Here is a 20,873-nt window from a genome sequence, read left to right on the forward strand (position 1 = left end):
TACATAAAACAGCTCCAAAATATTGTCATAAAGCAGCCACGAAAATTACATAAAACAGCCCCAAGTATCGACACAAAACAACCTGGTATACGCTTTGTATACAATATCTTTATACACTTTATTCTTCCAAATTCAAGAACAACATCAACAACAATATCAACAACCTCATATAGCAATATAATCACCTAGAAATCTCTCAAAGTTCCAATAAAAAAACAACCCTCAAGGCAATCATATCAACCAACTAATCTATGACTTCATAACATAATTCCCTTCACTTTAAACTAGGGAATTCTCCCATGAATAACTTAATTAACAAGAATAGAGTATATTGCATACCTTATTGCCTAGAATACTCAACTAAAATCCTAGCTCCAAGCTTCAATAATCAGCCACACATCAAGCACCAAATACTATAATCCTTTCTTAACTAGTTTCCAATTCCTAAGATGAAATCTTGGTTTGATTTGAAGGACTTCAACTTGAAAAATTTAGAGAGATTTTAGGAGGGTTTGGGAGGGTTTAGAGAGAGTTTAGGGTGAGAGAGAGAGGTAAAAATGAAGAAAAAAATCAGATTTTTCGGTTTTTACTTTCCAGATTTTTACTGTTCACCGAGTACTGTTCATCCGCGTCTACTGTTCGCCGAGTTACTGTTCATCCGCAGAATTATTTCATGGACTCAATTTTTTTTTTCTGAGGTGTAACAGTATAGTTGTGTATGACTCTGTATAATATTGTATATATACACAAGCGTATAAGAATGTATATTTAGTGTATAATTGTGTATAAGAATGTATATGAGTTGCTTAAGTGCAAATAATAGTATTTTTTTTTCCTTTTTCGTGAATTTTAGATGAAATAAGTATGGAAAATAAGAAAATGAAAAAAAATAATGAAACAAAAAAGCAATCTGATTTAGGAATGAAAAACAAAAAAATAAAATCAAATAAGAAGAATATCATCAGACTATGAGCATAGGTGAAATGGGAGATATGGGAATTTTGAATAAAGATGTTTTAGGCATTTGGGCAACATTTTGTATGGCCACTACATTGTAATTTTTTAATTTGGCTACGTAAATGAAATATACTTTTCTGAGTTGTACTTTTATGAAATTTTCCCATTAAATAGCCTTTATTTAGTAAGTATTATGTCGACGTATATGTTTTGAATCTGTGATTTTTAAATATTTTAGGAAAGTTTGCAAGTTATAGGTTTTCCTACATATACATATGGCATACTTGGCTATTTTTCAAAGTTCAGCGGTATATTTAGATCTTTTCCTTTTATAAATATCACCTAAAAGTGTTTTTCAGCACTTAATACTTATTAGCTATTTTAATCAATCCTAAACGGACCCCATATTTACACAGTCTCCGAAAGTGCTTGCTTTTTCCATGCAGGTTACTTTTCCACAAGTAGAAAGATTTCCACAACTTCAAACTTGACCAATTAGTAATTGCCAAACATATTTGAATTGTTAGTCTTTACTTTTTCATGGAAAGTGCAACATTGACTCATTGACGACTCAGTTTTTCTAATTCCATGTCGTATTTCACAAGCTAATTGTCACGACCCGACTAGGGGCCATGATGGGTACCCGAGGCTAACAACCGAGCACCACTCATACCATTATCCATCGTACTCATCAAGCGTTTATTCATTAATCTTATACTCAAGTTAGAGGAAAAACCATTTTTCACTTCGAAACATAATTACCTTTATATACATAAGCCCTTCAGCTATCAAATTAATGTATATACAATAAGGACATCGTGAGACCATACTACTCACACATACGCATCTACGAGCCTCTACTAGAGTACTAGACATATGGACGGGACAGGACCCCGTTGTGCCAAAAATACATGAACATACACAAAAGAACAAGTCAATGGCACCTCCGGATCAATGGAGTGCCCTCGAGTCAGCTGATAGCTCCTATGAGTCTGGATCACCTCCCTGCCTACCTGTGGGCATGAACACAGCGTCCAAAGAAAACGGACGTTAGTACAAACATTGTACTGAGTATGTAAGGTATGAACGAAATGAACATAATAGAGAAATCATAAGACATAAGATGAAGATATAACCTACGTAACTTTTAAGAGTGGATACATTTCATACATATATATCATATATAATCATAGTACATGTATCATCATAGCGCATACATCATCGTATCATATATATCATCATCGTTAATCCGCGTCCGGGTAACCATTATATGTTGCCCACTACTGGTGTCATGCCCGACCCTCTAAGCTCGGTGTAAACATAGCAGCCCGCCTTAGCGGTGACATGCCCGGCCATTTAGGCACGGTGGAATCGTATGCAGCCCGCCTTCGCGGTGACATGCCCGACCATTTAGGCACGGTGGAATCGCATCGTCATATACCCATCGTAAACTTAACATTTTCATACATTGCATAGGCATATCATAAGCTTAGCGTCATTATACATTTATCATCAAACATACATTAGAACTTGAAGGCAACTATGTCTATGTCGGGGTGACATAAGGTCGTGAACCCCCGATTACATTATGGGGTGATCATAATCATTAAGTCTCACCATGAGGGGACTAACATTTTAAGGTGAGTGTACACAAGAAAAGCATCAATGGAACCATATTTAGGATCATTAACCTCATGGACATTGTATGTTACTCTAGGATTGTTTATACTTAAATTCATCATCATCATTATCATGCTCGTATCGTATCTCTTTTCTTTATCATATGTGTATGTAGCTCTTTATAGTCATGGACTCATAATTTCCGTTATTCGGGAATATCACGGAAAAATAGGAAGATTCATGTCATAGGAGTCATGCCTTAAGAGGAGAGGATTAGCCTTATATACCTTTTCCTTTAGCTATTCTACCGCTTGATCATTCTCCTTCATTGCTCACGTCTTTACCTTCAAGGGAGTTCATATTAACATTAGCTAAACGATTATAAGAACGTGCTTACTAAAGCTGAGAAAATTGGGTAGCATTTCCTTTGTTTATACAACTTTCCTCATATTACATATCAACTCCCAAACATCCATAACAACATTCACAATATCATAAGCAGCAATCATCATTCATCTACGTTATCCACATTTCACAATTGCACTTCAATTCCTCTATAATCATGGTCATAGTACGCTATTACGTTTTTTCACATATAATGATTATCCCATGTCCTAAACGTCATTTATAACATAATTATAATCACAACATATCAATATTCATGACTTATTCCAAACTACCACTCAAAATGTCACTATACTCACATTCATGACCCATTTTCTATATCCTTCTACAATCCAAGTCTTTCAACCTCTCATTACTTTAAACAACATGGAATGATCATAAAACTTACCTTAAATAGTGTAAGAATAAGTCTTGAGCGGAGATACTCCTCTTGCACCAAAACCCTAGCTTCACTTCTACTTAGATTCCATGTTTTGGATGAACTCTAGTGAGCTTCTTACACTTAACTCTCTTAGTTTGATGAAGTTGATCTTGAATCTCTCTTGAGTTCTTATGGAAGAAGTGTGTGGAACCCTCTAGAATCCTTGAGAGAGATGAAGAAGTGTGGGAAATGAAATAAGTGAAGAGGGATCACATTTATATAATTGAACTTAACTCATCCCGTCAGGACTTTCACGGACACTTATACGGTCCGTCTAACATTGCACGGCCCGTATAAGTGGTCATGGTTCACCACCAGGCAAACATCATCTCTGCTGGGTGTTATACGGACCGTATAATGTTATACGAACCGTATAAATCGCTCGTATAACCCCATCTCCCTGAAATGATCTCCATCGTTCGTTTGATCTCCAATCCTTATGGAACCTTCTTTGTTTAACACCTCATTAACAATCTAAGGGACATTATAACTCTTCTCCAAAACATCATTAAGCCATCATTAATTCAATACTCGTAAATCTTGCCCGACACACAACCTATACCTTGCTTTCCTTAACAACTTCAGTCTCCTACCTCACATGTCTTTGAAATCTTATTTAGAATCATCAAATGTTATTTCTTACTTATCAAAACATCGTATACATCATGCCCTTCGTTAGTCTATTCACTGTACGTTAACGGAAGTTTCCGGAGTGTAACATTCTTCCCCCCTTTTGGAACATTCGTCCTCGAATGTTAAGCACTCGGGAACTCTACGAAAATTTCGCCAGAGTTTCCCCTATAATATGGCACTACCATCCTGTCACAACAGCCCACAATAACATTGCCTCACAGGGCCACAACACAATAGCGATATAAGTTGGCCACACACGACCTAAATGCATAAAAAGAAAACATACATACCTTATAATCCCGATGTTTCATCGTGGATCTCTTCCGGGGGCTGAAATAAGTGCAGGTATTTAGATTTCATACTCTCTTATGCTTCCCAAGTCATTTCTTCTCGGTTGTTATTTCGCCATAAGACTTTAACTGAGGCTACTTCCTTATTTCGAAGTCTACGTACCTGCCTGTCTAATATGACAATGGGCACTTCTTCATAGACTAGATTTTTTGTCACTTGAACATCATTGACTGAAACAATCCTCGTAGGATATCCAACAAAATTGCGGAGCATTGAGACATGGAAAACTGGACGGACTAATTCGAGTACTAGAGGCAAGTCCAATTCATAAACTATTTGACCCACCTTGCGGATAATCTTATAGGGTCCAATGTATCGAGGACTTAACTTTCCTTTCTTACCAAATCTCATCACTCCTTTCATTGGTGACACCTTTAAGAATACCCAATCATAAACTTGAAAGTCTAAGTCTCGCCGGCGGTTGTCCGCATAAGATTTTTGGCGACTTTCGGCTGTCAATAATTGATCTCGGATCACCTTGACTTTTTTACTGCTTGTTGAACAAACTCAGGGCCTATTAGCTGTACTTCTCCTATTTCAAACCATCCAATTGGGGATCTGCACTTCCTTCAATATAGAGCTTCATACAGAGCCATTTGGATACTGGAATGGTAGCTATTGTTGTATGCAAACTCAATTAGAGGTAAGTGGTCATCCCAACTACCACCAAAATCTAGAACACATGCTCTTAGCATATCCTCCAAGGTCTGAATGGTACGTTCGGCTTGCCCATCAATCTGCGGATGAAATGTCGTGCTAAGCTTTACTTGAGTACTAGACCTTCTTGGAAAGATTTCCAGAACTTGGCTGTAAATTGCGCTCCTCTATCTGTGATAATGGATATCGGAATACCATGGAGTCGCATAATCTCCTTGAGATACAACCTTGCATAATCTTCTACTGAGTATGTGGTTCTAACAGGAAGAAAATTAGCTTCTTTCTTCAATCTATCCACAATCACCCATATAGAATCATACTTGCTTCGGGAACGAGGTAATCCCACAATAAAATCCATATTGACCACTTCCCATTTCCAAGTAGAGATTTCCATTGCCTACAATAATCCTCCTGGCTTTTGATGTTCGATTTTCACTTGCTGGCAATTTGGACATTGAGCTACAAATTCTACTATGTCTTTCTTCATGACATCCCACCAATATATTAACTTGAGATCATGATACATCTTCGTTGCACCTGGATGAATAGAATACCGAGAATAATGAGCTTCTTCGAGGATTCGATGACGTAATTTTGCAACATTCGGAACACATAGCCTGCCTCGGAATCTAAGAATTCCATCCATAGAAGTTTCAAATGGAGACTTCTCCTTTTCATGAAATGTGTCTCTATAATGGCTCAAATGAGGATCTTCATACTGACGTTCTTTCACTTCCATATTCAAGGACGAAACTGTGGGATTATTAATACCAATTCCTGCACTACCTAAATTAGACGTACTCCAAGATTAACTAGTTGGTGGAGCTCATAAATTAATTCTTTCTTCTCCGGGGGAACTTCACATAGGCTGCCCATTGATCTGTGGCTAAGCGCATCAGCTACTACATTTTCCTTCCCGGGGTGGTACAAAATACTCACATCATAATCTTTCAATAATTCTAACTACCGCCTCTGAAGCAGATTTAACTCCTTCTGTTTGAAAATATATTGAAGACTTTTGTGATCTGTATAAATATCGACATGTACACCATACAAGTAGTGTCTCCACATCTTTAATGCATGTAACTGCAGCCAATTCGAGATCATGAGTTAGGTAGTTCTTTTCATGTTTCCGTAGCTGTCTCGAAGCATAAGCGATGACTTTACCGTGCTGCATTAACACACATCCTAACCCAACACCGGAAGCATCACAATATACAACATAACCATCTGGCCCTTCTGGGAGTGTCAAGACTGGGGCTGAGGTTAATCTATCCTTCAACTCTTGGAAGCTGCGTTCACAAGCATCATTCCACTGGAATTTAGCTGACTTTTGGGTTAGCTTCGTCAATAGGGCTGAAATAGAGGAAAATCATTCTACGAACCTTCTATAGTAACCTGCCAATCCCAGAAAACTACGGACTTCTGTAGGCGTCGTAGGCCTTGGTCAAGTCTTCACAGCTTTAATTTTCTGAGTATCAACTCGAATGCCATCATCTGAAATTACATGACCCAAAAATGTCACAGAATTCAGCCAAAACTCGCACTTTGAAAATTTTGCATACAATTCGCGGGTTCGAAGAATTCCAAGAACAACACGTAAATGATCTGCATGTTCTGATTCTGTGCGAGAGTATACCAGAATATCGTCAATAAATACTATTACGATTAAATCCAAGAGAGGACTGAATACATTATTCATCAAATTCATGAACACTGTCGGAGCATTAGTTAATCCAAACGACATCACCCGGAATTCATAATGGCCATATTTCGTTCTGAAGGCTGTTTTGGGAATATCTTCTTCTTTAACTCTCACTTGGTGATAACCTTACCTCAAGTCTATTTTTGGAAAACCACTTGGCACCTTGTAATTGATCAAACAAATCATCAATCCTTGGGAGAGGATATTTGTTCTTTATCGTCACCTTGCCTATAATCGATACACATCCGTAAGAAACCATCTTTCTTTCTCACGAATTGGACTGGTGCTCCCCACGGTGATGAACTGGGTCTAATAAACCCCTTCTCAAGCAAATCCTTCAACTGTGCCTTTAATTCTTTCAATTCTGCCGGAGCCATTCGGTAAGGAGGACTAGAAATAGGCTTGGTGTCCAGTAACACATCAATAGCGAAATAAATCTCTCTTTCCGGGGGAAGGCCTGGAAGTTCATATGAAAATACATCCGGAAATTCATTCACTACCGGAACGGATTGGAGAGTTGGCGACTTTGCTTCAGTATCCTGAACTCGGACTAAGTGATAAATATAGCCCTTAGCTATCATCTTTCTTGCCTTAAGGTAGGAAATAAACCTACCTCTTGGAGATGCTATATTACCCTTCCATTCAAGCACGGGCTCTCCCGGAAATTGAAATCGAACTACTTTTATTCGGCAATCAACATTAGCATAACATGAGGCCAACCAATCCACACCCATAATCACATCGAAACCTAACATTTCCAGCTCAACTAAATCAACTTTAGTCTGGCGGTCGCATATCACAATTACACAATTTTTATACACGTGTCTAGCTATCACGGGATCACCAATCGGAGTAGATACCTCAAAAGGTTTAACTGGCTTGGGTTTCACCCCAATATAACCAGCAACATACGGAGTAATATAAGATAGGGTATAACCCGAATCTATCAATGCATACATTGATACGGATAATATACCTATAACCACATCCAGGGAGGACTCAAGATCCTGTCGCCCGGCTAAAGCATACATACGGGGCTGAGTGGCACCTGAAGTAGATGCTCCTCCTCTGCCTCTATCTCGACCTACTGGAATCTGGGGGGTCTGCCCTACCGGGCGCACTGAAGAGAAACCAGCTGTTGATCATGTGGGCTAAAACCCACCTCTACCATACCTCGAGGGATAATCACGCATCAAGTGCCCAGTCTGTCCATAAACATAGCAAGAATCTGTGCCTTGGAGATATAGCCCCGAATGTAATTTACCGCACTAACTACATCGCGGCATTGGTGGTCTCCTCTGACTATGATCACCCCCAAACTGAGAACCTAAAACTCTCGATTTCTCTGACCTTGTCCTGAAGGAAAGGAGCGATCAAATCTCCTACCTACAAATCGTGGAGGCGCACTAGTCGCCGACTGGCCTGAGTGTCTAGAATATGCCTGATTTTATCCCCCTCTATAATCACAACCTGCCCCCATAGATCTGGCCCTCTTGCTTTGCTCTCTATCAATATCACGATCATCCCTTTGCGGATGTTGTTGTCCTTATAAATTCTGGGCATGGGCTTGAATGCGGGAAATATCCATCCCATCTTGCAACGAAGCCGTCAAGCAGTCCTTGAACAAATGTGGCCCGAATCCACTTACGAACCTGTGCACTCTATCCCCCGTGTCGGCTACCATAGTCGGGGCATATCTAGCCAATGAATTAAACTGAAGGCTATACTCCCGGGCACTCATATTTTCTTATTTTAGATTTAAGAACCTATCCGCTCTAGCTCGGCGGACCTCGGGTGGAAAATAGTGGCGGATGAAGGCATCTACAAATTCTTGCCAAACGGGAGGAGGCGCATTCTCTTTTCTTGATGATATCCAATTATTGTACCATAATACCACTACATCTCAGAGTCTATAAGATGCCAACTCCATAGATTCAGTTTTGGAGGCATGAATAATCTTCAATGTTCTCAACATTTCATCAATAAAACTTTGCGGGTCTTCATTCGGCTTTGACCCGAAAAACTCCAGAGGATTCAAACTCATGAAATCACGAGCTCTGGTACTAGCTGATCGAAATCACGAGCTCTGGTACTAGCTGCCCGATCACTTGGACCCGTATTCTGTCGCTGTGCTTGGGCGGCAACTAAATGCGTCAATAGATGAATAACTTCGGTCACTTATCGACCCGAAGTAGACGGTGGAGGAACTGGAGGCATAGGAGTTGGAGCTGATGCCCCTTCCTGTTCTTCTATAATAAGCGAAGTGGGAGAAGTATTAGATGGAGCCTCATTATGTGATTCTCCCTCTTCTACATTCATTGGCAACTCTTTTTCTACCCGCCTTTTCATCATAGTGCCCTTCTGGGCGGCTGTAGCTTTACCCTTTGGCGGCATTTCTGAAATCATAGCACACTATTAAGGAGGAGATAATCTTATAACACAGCTCTATCGCACGATCTCATAAGAAGAAGAATGGTCATTTTTCCTAAATGCCCTGTAGCCTCCTATTTATTAGTGTGGCGCGCAACACACCATAAACAAGACTCTACTAGACACAGCTCGTAGACACTTCCTAGGACTAAACTGCTCTGATACCACTTTTGTCACGACCCGACTAGGGGCCATGACGGGTACCCGGGGCTAACTACCGTGCACCGCTCATACCATTACCCATCGTACTCATCAAGCGTTCATTCATTAATTTTATACTCAAGTCATAGGAAAAACCAATTTTCACTTCGAAACATAATTATACATAAGCCTTTCGGCTATCAAATTAATGTACATACAATAAGGACATCGTGAGACCATACTACCCACACATACGCATCACGAGCCTCTACTAGAGTACTAGACATATGGACGGAACAGGACCCCGTTGTGCCCAAAATACATGAACATACACAAAAGAACAAGTCAATGACATCTCCGGAATAATGGAGTGCCCTCAAGTCGGCTGATAGCTTCTATGAGTCTGGATCGCCTCCCTGCCTACCTGTGGGCATGAACACAGCATCCAAAGAAAACGGACGTCAATACGAACATTGTATTGAGTATGTAAAGTATGAATGAAATGAACATAATAGAGAAATCATAAGACATAAGATCAAGATATAAGCTACGTAAATTTTAAGGGTGGATACATTTCATACATATATCAGATATAAGCATAGTACATGTGTCATCATAGCGTATACATCATCGTATCATATATATCATAATCGTTAACCCGCGTCCGGGCAACCATTATATGCCGCCCACTAGTGGTGTCATGCCTGGTCCTCTAGGCTCGGTGTAAACATAGCAGCCTGCCTTAGCGGTGACATGCCCGGCCTTTTAGGCACTGTGGAATCGTATGCAGCCCGCCTTCGCCGTGACATGCTTGGCAATTTAGGCACGGTGGAATCGCATCGTCATATACCCATCGTAAACTTAACATTTTCATACATTGCATAGGCATATCATAAGCTTAGCGTCATTATACATTTATCATCAAACATACATTAGAACTTGAAGGCAACTATGGCTATGTCGGTGTGACATAAGGTCATGAACCCCCGATTACATTATGGGGTTATCATAATCATTATGTCTCACCTTGAGGGGACTAACATTTTAAGGTGAGTGTACACAAGAAAAGCGTCAATGGAACCATATTTAGGATCATTAACCTCATGGACATCGTATGTTACTCTAGGATTCTTTATACTTAAATTCATCATCATCATCATTATCATGCTCGTATCGTATCTCATTTCTTTATCATATGCGTATGTAGCTCTTTCTAGTCGTGGACTCATAATTTCCGTTATTCGGGAAGATCACGGAAAAATAGGAAGATTCATGTCATAGGAGTCATGCCTTAGGAGGAGAGGATTAGTCTTACATACCTTTTCCTTTAGCTATTCTACCGCTTGATCATTCTCCTTCAATGCTCACGTTTTTGCCTTCAAGGGAATTCGTATTAACATTAGCTAAACGATTATAAGAACGTGCTTACTAAAGCTAGAGAAAATTAGACAGCATTTCCTTTGTTTATACAACTTTCCTCATATTACATATCAACTCTCAAACATCCATAACAACATTCACAATATCATAAGCAACAATTATCATTCATCTACGTTATCCACATTTCACAATTGCACTTCAATTCCTCCATAATCATGGTCATAGTACACTTTTACGTTTTCTCACATATAATGATTATCCCATGTCCTAAATGTCATTTATAACATAATTATAATCACAACCTATCAATGTTCATGACTTATTCCAAACTACCACTCAAAATGTCACTATCCTCACATTCATGACCCATTTTCTATATCCTTCTACAATCTAAGTCTTTCAACCTCTAATTACTTTAAACAACATGGAATGATCATAAAACTTACCTTAGATCGTGTAAGAATAAGCCTTGAGCGGAGATACTCCTCTTGCACCAAAACCCTAGCTTCACTTCTACTTATATTCCTTGTCTTGGATGAACTCTAGTGAGCTTCTTACACTTAACTCTCTTAGTTTGATGAAGTTGATCTTGAATCTCTCTTGAGTTCTTATGGAAGAAGTGTGTGGAACCCTCTAGAACCCTTGAGAGAGATAAAGAAGTGTGGGAAATGAAATTAGTAAAGTGGGATCACATTTATATAATTGAACTTAACTCAGCCCGTCGGGACTTCCACGGACACTTATACGGTCCGTATAACATTGCACGGCTCGTATAAGTGGTCGTGGTTCATCACCAAGCAAACATCATCTCTGTTGGGTGTTATACGGACCCTTATACGGACCGTATAATGTTATACAGACCGTATAATGTCATACGGACCCTTATACGGACCGTATAATGTTATACGAACCGTATAAGTCGGTCGTATAACCCCATCTCCCTGAAATGATCTTCGTCGTTCGTTTGATCTCCAATCCTTATGGAACCTTCTTGACACTTATTTAACACCTATATGTGGTGCCTTTCGTTAGTCTATTCACTGTACGTTAACGGGAAATTTCCGGGGTGTAACACTGATATATATATATATATATATATATATATATATTGATAGAATTTAACTATAGCTTCGCAGTCTGTTCTAAGTAGTATTTCTGGTTTATTTAAGACTGTCAAGAGAATAATACATGCTGTAAAAACAAGACAGAAATAAAAAAAATTAACTCTAGAAGAAGAAGAAATTCTAGGAGACGAGGATTTGTTTGAAAAAGATTATACCTTAATAGATATAGAAACCGAGTTACATAATTTTAAAACAGGAATAGAAAGAATAGGAGTAATAAAAAATCAAAAAGACTTGGATAATATAATAAAAATACTAGATGAAATAGAGATTATAGGAGAAAAACCTTTAAAACATTGGAAAAATAATAGGATTGTATGCAAATTAGATATAATAAATCCAGACTATGTAATTAAAACATCTTCAATCGAAGCAACAAATCAGGATGTAGAAGATGTTTTAATTACATAGTCTGGATTTATTATATCTAATTTGCATACAATCCTATTATTTTTCCAATGTTTTAAAGGTTTTTCTCCTATAATCTCTATTTCATCTAGTATTTTTATTATATTATCTAAGTCTTTTTGATTTTTTATTACTCCTATTCTTTCTATTCCTGTTTTAAAATTATGTAACTCGGTTTCTATATCGATTAAGGTATAATCTTTTTCAAACAAATCCTCGTCTCCTAGAATTTCTTCTTCTTCTAGAGTTAATTTTTTTTTATTTCTGTCTTGTTTTTACAGCATGTATTATTCTCTTGACAGTCTTAAATAAACCAGAAATACTAGTTAGAACAGACTGCGAAGCTATAGTTAAATTCTATCAAAAGATAAATGATAAAAATAGTAGTAGACGAAGATTGCTAAATTTCTTAGATACCATTTCGATTTATAATTTAAAATTTGAACATATAAATGGAAAAAATAATAATTTAGCAGACCAATTAAGTAGACTAAAGATTACTGCTAACTGATTTTCTATTTGAACAGCATGAGACCTTCCAATTCTCAGACAGCAGACAAGGGGAAAGGAATAGCCTCAACCCAAGACACATACAGACAGACAGTATTAGGTAACCTTCATTTTAGACCTACATCTTTATTAGAAAGAAATACTATGGAAAGAAACAATTCGGAGCCAATAACCTAGTAACTTTTCAGCCATCAAATTGGACTTTTAAAGTATTATCAAAATATGTAATAGACAGACAACAAAGATGTTTGGTCGATAATTTATGGATTTCGCATAATAGAAAAGATTCTAAACATTTTGTAGCTACTATAAATTCTCTTTGTCAGTATTTTACAGATCGAAATTTAGACAAAAAATTTAAATTTTATGTTGTAGTTCATGGTAAAACTAATGGTGTTTTTCAAACTTGGATAGAATTTTTAGACTCTATTAAAGACATGAAAAAACATCTTTTTAAAGGATTTAATGATTTTACTGAGGCATTAGACTATGCTAGAGGAATGTTGGGTCCAAACTACTATATTTCTCCAGCTCTTAGACAAAATCCGTCAGTATAACATACAAAAAGCCATAGACAAGGTGATTTTTTGTGATCACTGTTCTACTATCACGACCCAATTCGCGAGTCGTGGTGGCACCTACACTATCCCTCCGAGTAGGCGAACCACATTACTAATAACAAATTAAATAAGCGGAAAATTAATTAAGAATAAGTTATCAAGTCTTAAATACTTATCATAACTAGAAATGTCACTACAACCCCAAAAATCTGGTCAAAGGGTACAAGAGCGCTAACATATTACCGAATAGAAGTCTGAAAATGCAGAAGGCTGCATATTGTCTGTAGAATACAAAAACAGAATAAATAGAGGAGGTCCTTCAGGGGCCACGGATGACCAAGTAGCTCACCCTGAATGACTGAGAGATGCCACCCTCGCGTATCAGCCACGGGGTGTAGAACTGGAACCTGGATCGTACTCTGCACTCAACAATAGTGCAACAAGAGTAGTATCAGTACAACACTTGTACCGGTAAGCATCATAGGCCGACAATGATTAGATAACGCATGAAGAAGTCGAAAACAACAAGTAGCACATAGAGCAAACAAGTATGGTCACGTATCATATACAAGTAAAGTGTAAAGGAATCATGAAATCAACCAAGACAGATATAATTCACCAAATGATCAGTCAAATATATGAGTGGATGAATGCAATGCATTGCAATAGTCACCTCTCTCACTCCACTCTCGTACACACATGCTAAGGGCAATGCCTCAAAGCCATGACCCATGGGGGACCCGCGAAGTCCATGTACCACTCGTGCTCTCCGGCAGAACCTCGGAGGCTATTAATCACTCTCAATCTCCGGCAAAGACCTCGGAGTCTCTCTGTCACTCTCCATCTCCGGTAAAAACCTCGGAGTCTCTCAATCACTTAGCTCACCATCATCACAAGAATAATATGGAAAGCACGTCATGCATGATATCTGTTATACCTCGCATTTCCAGTGCATGAGTATGGCATGTACCTCATCGTAGTAATGGGCTATCGGATACATCCCAGGATGCTTTGAAAGGCACAAGCCATGAAAAGTACGTAACAACGAAGAAAACGGGTGAATTCTCGTAAGTCGTAATCGGGAAAAAATACTTTGAAACACGAGAACATGGCCATTATTAGTGTAATAAGTGATAAATACCATGTATGGATAATTTCAGAATATTTCGAGATCGAGCAAATTGAAGAAAATAAGTTCGAAGAAAATTTGAGAAACGCGAGACGGGTTTTAGTCAACTTTGGAGGCGCATACCTCATAGTATATGTGGAGTTTTAAGGTATTTCAAAATCCTAAAATGAAGTTCGTTGAGTCTAGTTTGTAATGCAACAAACCGTTCATTGATAGGACATCGGAATAGGAAATTATAGACGTTACAAACTGAACTGTCGATGCAGAAACAGCATTCCCGCGGTACCGCTACAGTACTGCAACAGTACCGCTACAGTACTGCTAACAGTACTGTAGCTACAGTGAAACCGACTTCAGCATTCCTTTTTAAGGGACAAAAATCTCATTTTTTTTCAGCACAAAAGTTCCCAATATTTCCAGAAAAATTCAGCAACAAAAGATCATTTTTTTTATCTTGTGGATAGAGAATTGAGAGAGAGGTTCGGCCACTGTTCACGGCGAACTGTTCACGACGGCAAACTGTTCACGGGCTACTATTCACGGCGGGGTACTGCTCACGGCGTCACTATTCACGGCGCTACTATTAAGGTAAGGTTTAATATTTTCCTACATATTTTAGAAGATGATTAGTCTTTGTATGAATTGGTGGATGTGGAAGAAATTGCAAGAGTTGTGTATGTTGATATGGAAGTGGAGTTTGAGCCGTATGGGGCCAATTTAAACTAGCTATGGTAAATGAAGTTTAATTAGTAGTGTGGTTGTTATTATCATGGATTATATGGCGAAAAGATTAGAAAGTTAAAGTTGAAATTTTGTTGATGTGAATATGATGTTGTTTTCGTTGAATTGAAGGAATTGAAGATATGATTGTATCCATATGTTGTTGTTGGTATTTCTGTGTCAACAGGAGGGCGATTGAAAATTTGGGATAGGCGAATGTATAGGGGAAGTGCTGCCGGATTTTCGCTAGATTTTTAGATAATAAAAAAAACCCTAAATGGGGATATATAAACTAAAATATAGGTTCAATAAGAAATGGGTTATAGAATCGTGGACTAGAAAATATAGTTACTAACGATAACGTTACTTTTATATAAATAGGCTAAAAGGGCGACGAGGCGAAAAGGATCCACGACTAAGTCACTGACAGGTATGTAGAGCCTACCTTTTTTTCTTTTGGCATGACCTTTATGAAATGAACAAATAACGTATATGTATGATTCTAAGGAAAATTCTATTCTTAGCGCCACTAGGATGGCCGATGTCTTTGATTTCCATAAGTACTCCATATGGTTTGATATGTATATACATGACGTTCAAAGATTTTAGTGGGTATATTTCCGAATGTTGTTCGAAAGAAAATCGATATGACTAAAGTCTTTGATGAATATTTTGATACTTAAATATGATCTTAAGGTCCCTATTTGATTTGGTCCAAAACATTATTCAGAAGTTTCCTAATATGAATAATACTTGAATTTCGAAATATGGCTTATGAAATGTTTTTAGAAGGTTCCGTACTTCAAAAGCTCGTAACTTTCGTAGACTAACTCGGATTTACTTGAAACGTGTTTGTGGTTTACTAATGATTTTAAGAAAACTAGTTTTGTACTAAAGGAAACATAAAGTTGATTTTCAAAAACCACTCCGAAGGGAGTGCGAGATTTTATTATTTAGACTTTCCAAAAACCACTCCGAAGGGGTGCGAGATTTTCAAGCCTAAGTCACTAGATGACTTCATGACGTAGCTAAGTGTGCTATATGATATATGGCCTCAGCTCGTTCCTGAGTGAGCTATGGCCTCAGCTTACGCCTGGGTGCGCTATGGCCTCAGTTTATGTCTGAGTGTGCTATGTGACACGTGGCCTTAGTTTATGTTATGGATTTTCTTTAAAAGAGATTTCCATACATTTGCATATTTGCATTCATGCCCGAAGGGGCCATTATTGATATAGAGCCGGAAGCGGCTGCCCGAAGGGGCCATTATTGATATAGAGCCGGAAGCGGCTACCCGAAGGGGCCATCATTAATTTGCCGGAAGCGGCACGTGTGTTGCATTGCATTATTCACTTAAAGGAGGTGTGTTAGATTACATTACTTATTTTGAAAATGTTAGTTAGATTGCAATTATTTACTTGAAGCCTGCTTGAGATTTGCGTACATATTTACGTTTCTTCCAGCGAAGGCTGCAGGTATTGGGTTGGTTATGATTTCTTCTTTCCTAAAGTATGCGATGGTTATCATTTATTCCCGCTTTACATATTCAGTACATATTCCGTACTGACCCCCTTTCTTCGGGGGCTGCGTTTCATGCCACGCAGGTACACCCAGGTGAGTAGAAGATTTTGCTAGAAGGTATTCCAGCGGGATTGGCGAGCTCCATCTCAGTTCGGAGTATTGCCGAGTCGAGTACCTTTGTTATGGTGTTTTGTATGTGTTAGAGACTTTGCAGACAGTGTCCTGTGGATAAGGCGTCGAGAAGTGCGAATCATTTGTAGATGTTAAAAGAGTATGTATTTTTAGATGATTTCAGTTGGTAAAAAGTACGTAATTGATTGAAAGTTTTTTTATAATTTGTATAAAGATAATGACCTCTATTTGGAAAAGTTTCATGTGTTTAAAAGTTTTTGAAATGACAGGTTTTCGTAAAGCGAATGTTTAAGGGTTCGCTCGACTCTGAAGGGAGTCGGGTGCCTATCATGCCCTATCAAGATGAGGGTGTGACAATATCAGTCTCAACAATATCACCAATGAACAATCAACAAATACAAGTCATAATAATGTTATCATTCCTTTTCATATGATGAGGGAGCTAGTATATGACAGAGATACAAACAGGTGATAATCACAGAAAATAACGCATAAGGCGACAAGCCCACATAACAACCGACAGAGCCAACCTAATTGGAATCCACCTCCACTTCATGCCCGAAGGCCTATATGCTATCCCCGTCACTTTCTACAACTACATACGATTCTCTAATCAGAGTCTAACTAAAGTAGACCGTAACCTACCTCAATGCTGAGCGGGTGCCACGAACAATCAAACTAATGTCTTCCCTTTGCGTAGAGCCTCTGAACGATCAAAATCTATAAAATATGCGATCTACGTTAGAATACGAATCTAAGGACACCCATATTGCTATATTTATATTCGAAGCCCAAAAACGCACCCCAAAAGTGGCCTTGGGCCCACAAGGGCAAGATTGGAATTTTATTTGAAAAATAATTTCGCCCATTATCTAAGGATCATATATTATTAAAATTGGTCAATTTCATCCATAAATATACTATTCAATCATTAATTCTCCTTTCTTAGGACTAGGACTCGAAACCTTTAATTACTCTAATATCTTTAACTTCGGACAAAAATCTAACTTTTCGTAATTCAAATACCATGATTCCAAAGGTATTCATATTATTCACTACCAAAATATTCAATTACAATACCTTATGTATTTAAAATTAAAGTGGCAAACTAATAACACAAAGACAAAATTCAAAAATGAAAGTGAAATAATGAAACCGAGGACCTTGAACAAAAGAACACGAACAGAATTAAACATAAGACTTAATATGTAAGGATTTAAATATTGTCAAGACAAACATAAAGGACACTTTCTAAAGCAAAAGCAAATCTGAAAATTCCCTACAAAAGCATACAAAAACGTGTGAAGTAATCATTTCATTTTTTTTTTAAAGATAACAATGAGGAAAAGAGAACAAGACAAAACTTGTTAATTCTCTGTACCCTCATTCTCAATTCTATAAAAACCAGAAGCTTTTAATAAGTAGCCATATGTATTATTTTATTTTTATAATCACTTGTATCATCATACCTATTTATAGCATAGGTGAGGACATCATTATGACACCCACTAACTTTCACCTAATTTTAAGGCTTAATACCCAGATGGACCCTTAAACTTGGCATGTTTTGTAAGATAGGCATATAAACTTATAAGGTGACCAGATAGACACTTAAACTTACTCAAAGTGTATTTTTCAAGTTTTTCAGTTGTTTTGAAAACAAAAACTATATTTTTCAAACACTCACAATTTTCATGGCCAAACAAGCCCTAAATATATCACAAAATATTTTTTTTAAAATGCAAAAATAAGGCAAACGCATATACATGAGACTATAAATGTGCACTTAAACCAATAAATACTCGCTAATCGCAATTTTGCAGCTTTCAATTAACTCGGATTTTTTTTTACACTTGAATAATTAAAAAACAATAACTTTAACCAATAAAAATCCTTAAAAAAAGAAATTTCTTTTTTTTAAGGATTTTCTTCTCGGCTTTACAGTTTTCTTAATTTGAAATTTCTTTTACACTTGAAATACTGAACTTAGAAATTTCTTAATTTGAAATTTCTTTTTTTAAGGATTTTTATTGGTTAAAGTTATTGTTTTTAAATTATTCAAGTGTAAAAAAAAATCCGAGTTAATTGAAAGTTGCAAAATTGCGATTAGCGAGTATTTATTGGTTTAAGTGCACATTTATAGTCTCATGTATATGCGTTTGCCTTATTTTTGCATTTTAAAAAAAAAATATTTTGTGATATATTTAGGGCTTGTTTGGCCATGAAAATTGTGAGTGTTTGAAAAATATAGTTTTTGTTTTCAAAACAACTGAAAAACTTGAAAAATACACTTTGAGTAAGTTTAAGTATCTATCTAGTCACCTTATAAGTTTATATGCCTATCTTACAAAACATGTCAAGTTTAAGGGTCCATCTAGGTATTAAGCCTAATTTTAATAACCAAAACGTGAGATTGGTCTAACTGAAATCAAATTGCATCCCATGTGCACAAAAATGGAATTCTAACGTACATATATATCATCCAAGAAATCCAACATCAATACTCAGTTATATTTCACACGATATTAAACAATTGGAATATATAATATGAACTAAACCCAAGTAAAAGAAATGGACCTTTAATTATATTTTAACTTCATTTTCATATTCCTAACAACTACCTTGATTATTAATTTATTAAATCCTTATCAATTCTTAGTGTACAAACATTTCTAAATAAACCACTAAAGCATTTAATGGCTGGGAAGGAAACGTGACCATCATTACAGATGTGATGATTTTCTCTAAGTTCATGTATGCTTCACTTGGGCTCTATAATAGATATTGTCTTCTAGCATATCCTTATCAAGCTAAATAAAGAACCAATTTTTATAATGACTAAATCATGGGCCACTTTTCAAAGCTTGTAGAAAGCTGGAAATTGCTACGCTGTATTCAAGAAAAGCCAGAAAATGTGAGTCATAGATTGCCATAACTACCATACTAAACTAAAATTCCTGCAACATATTCTCTTGTAGGAGTGTATAAAACTAATTGTACCATACCTGATTGCCTTTGTATTTGGTGGAAATAAAACAAAGCTTCACTCTCCTTCAACATTAATTGACAAAGCCCCTTCTGTTCGCCCTTTTTCTCCCCTCTAGGTTAGAAATAAGTGAATAATTTTTCCTTCTATTTTTTCCTCTTTCTTTCGTAATATATCTTGCACAGAACAAGATTTTTCCTTCTGCTTTTTTCCTCCTTCTTTTGGAATATAACGTGCACAACACAAGGTGATGATGACTAAATGCACAAAACAAGGGATGCATAAAACAAGGAATGCATAAAACAAGGAATGGTGGGCTGGCCTACTTTATTTTTTTATTTTTTTTTCATTTCAAATGCCACTCATTCCTGGCATCATAATGAAAGTGGCCTTCTTTATTTATTTTTCCTTTTACATATCAAATGTCTTCCTAAGACATTAATTGCCCTTTCACCAGATGTAATATATCATTAGTCCTCAGATTACTTCGCTCTATTCATCATCTCATATAAACTATAACATGTATTCAAATCATATAATTAAATACAATATAGTCCCATACCCTTTTCGTAGTTTGAAAGTGCTAAACGACCAAACGGGTCGTTACATCTACTATGACTGAAGTAGTCAAGAGACTAAACTAGCGGAAAGAGACATTGGTTCAAGAAAAAATGAAACTCTTGGATCAAGTAAAGCTATTAGAACAAAGACTACAACCGGTTAAGTTCGAATTAGTGCAATCTCAGGTTCTCCATCTCAGACAAAAATGGATGAGACGGGTGTGCATTCCTCAATGAATGCAGTTAGACCCACTGTATCGAGTAAAGATACAACTAGTCCGGTTCAAACGGTAGCCGGTAAAGATTCATCAAATCTGTTGATGGCTGTCACTTTGCTAAAAAGTGAAGATGAGGGATGTTCATCTCTCGAAAAGACGACGACTACCAAAGACACTTACGCAAGGAGCAACTTCTACAAAGAAAAGCATACTTGCAAAAAAGAAAAAAAATGAAAAAATAGAAAATATAGTAAAAGAGACGCTAGAAAAAAAAATTCAGACAAAAGAACAAGATAAACATATAGTTA

General features: G+C 37.1%; 1 long non-coding RNA gene across 2 annotated transcripts; it reads right to left on the bottom strand.

The window, feature by feature from the left end:
• Positions 1-13,474: 13,474 nt before the first annotated feature.
• On the bottom strand, positions 13,475-20,004 carry LOC132638662 (uncharacterized). Of its 2 annotated transcripts, XR_009581845.1 has the most exons (3): positions 19,807-20,004; positions 17,447-17,521; positions 13,475-13,721 (listed from the first exon to the last, which is right to left on the bottom strand). It is a non-coding gene; the product is annotated as an uncharacterized LOC132638662 (long non-coding RNA). The 2 variants fall into 2 exon arrangements; XR_009581844.1 differs by lacking the exon at positions 13,475-13,721 and having other exon boundaries at positions 17,185-17,521.
• Positions 20,005-20,873: the final 869 nt, after the last annotated feature.

Source organism: Lycium barbarum, chromosome 4, assembly GCF_019175385.1.
Source record: "Lycium barbarum isolate Lr01 chromosome 4, ASM1917538v2, whole genome shotgun sequence".
In the NCBI taxonomy this organism is placed as follows: Eukaryota; Viridiplantae; Streptophyta; class Magnoliopsida; order Solanales; family Solanaceae; genus Lycium; species Lycium barbarum.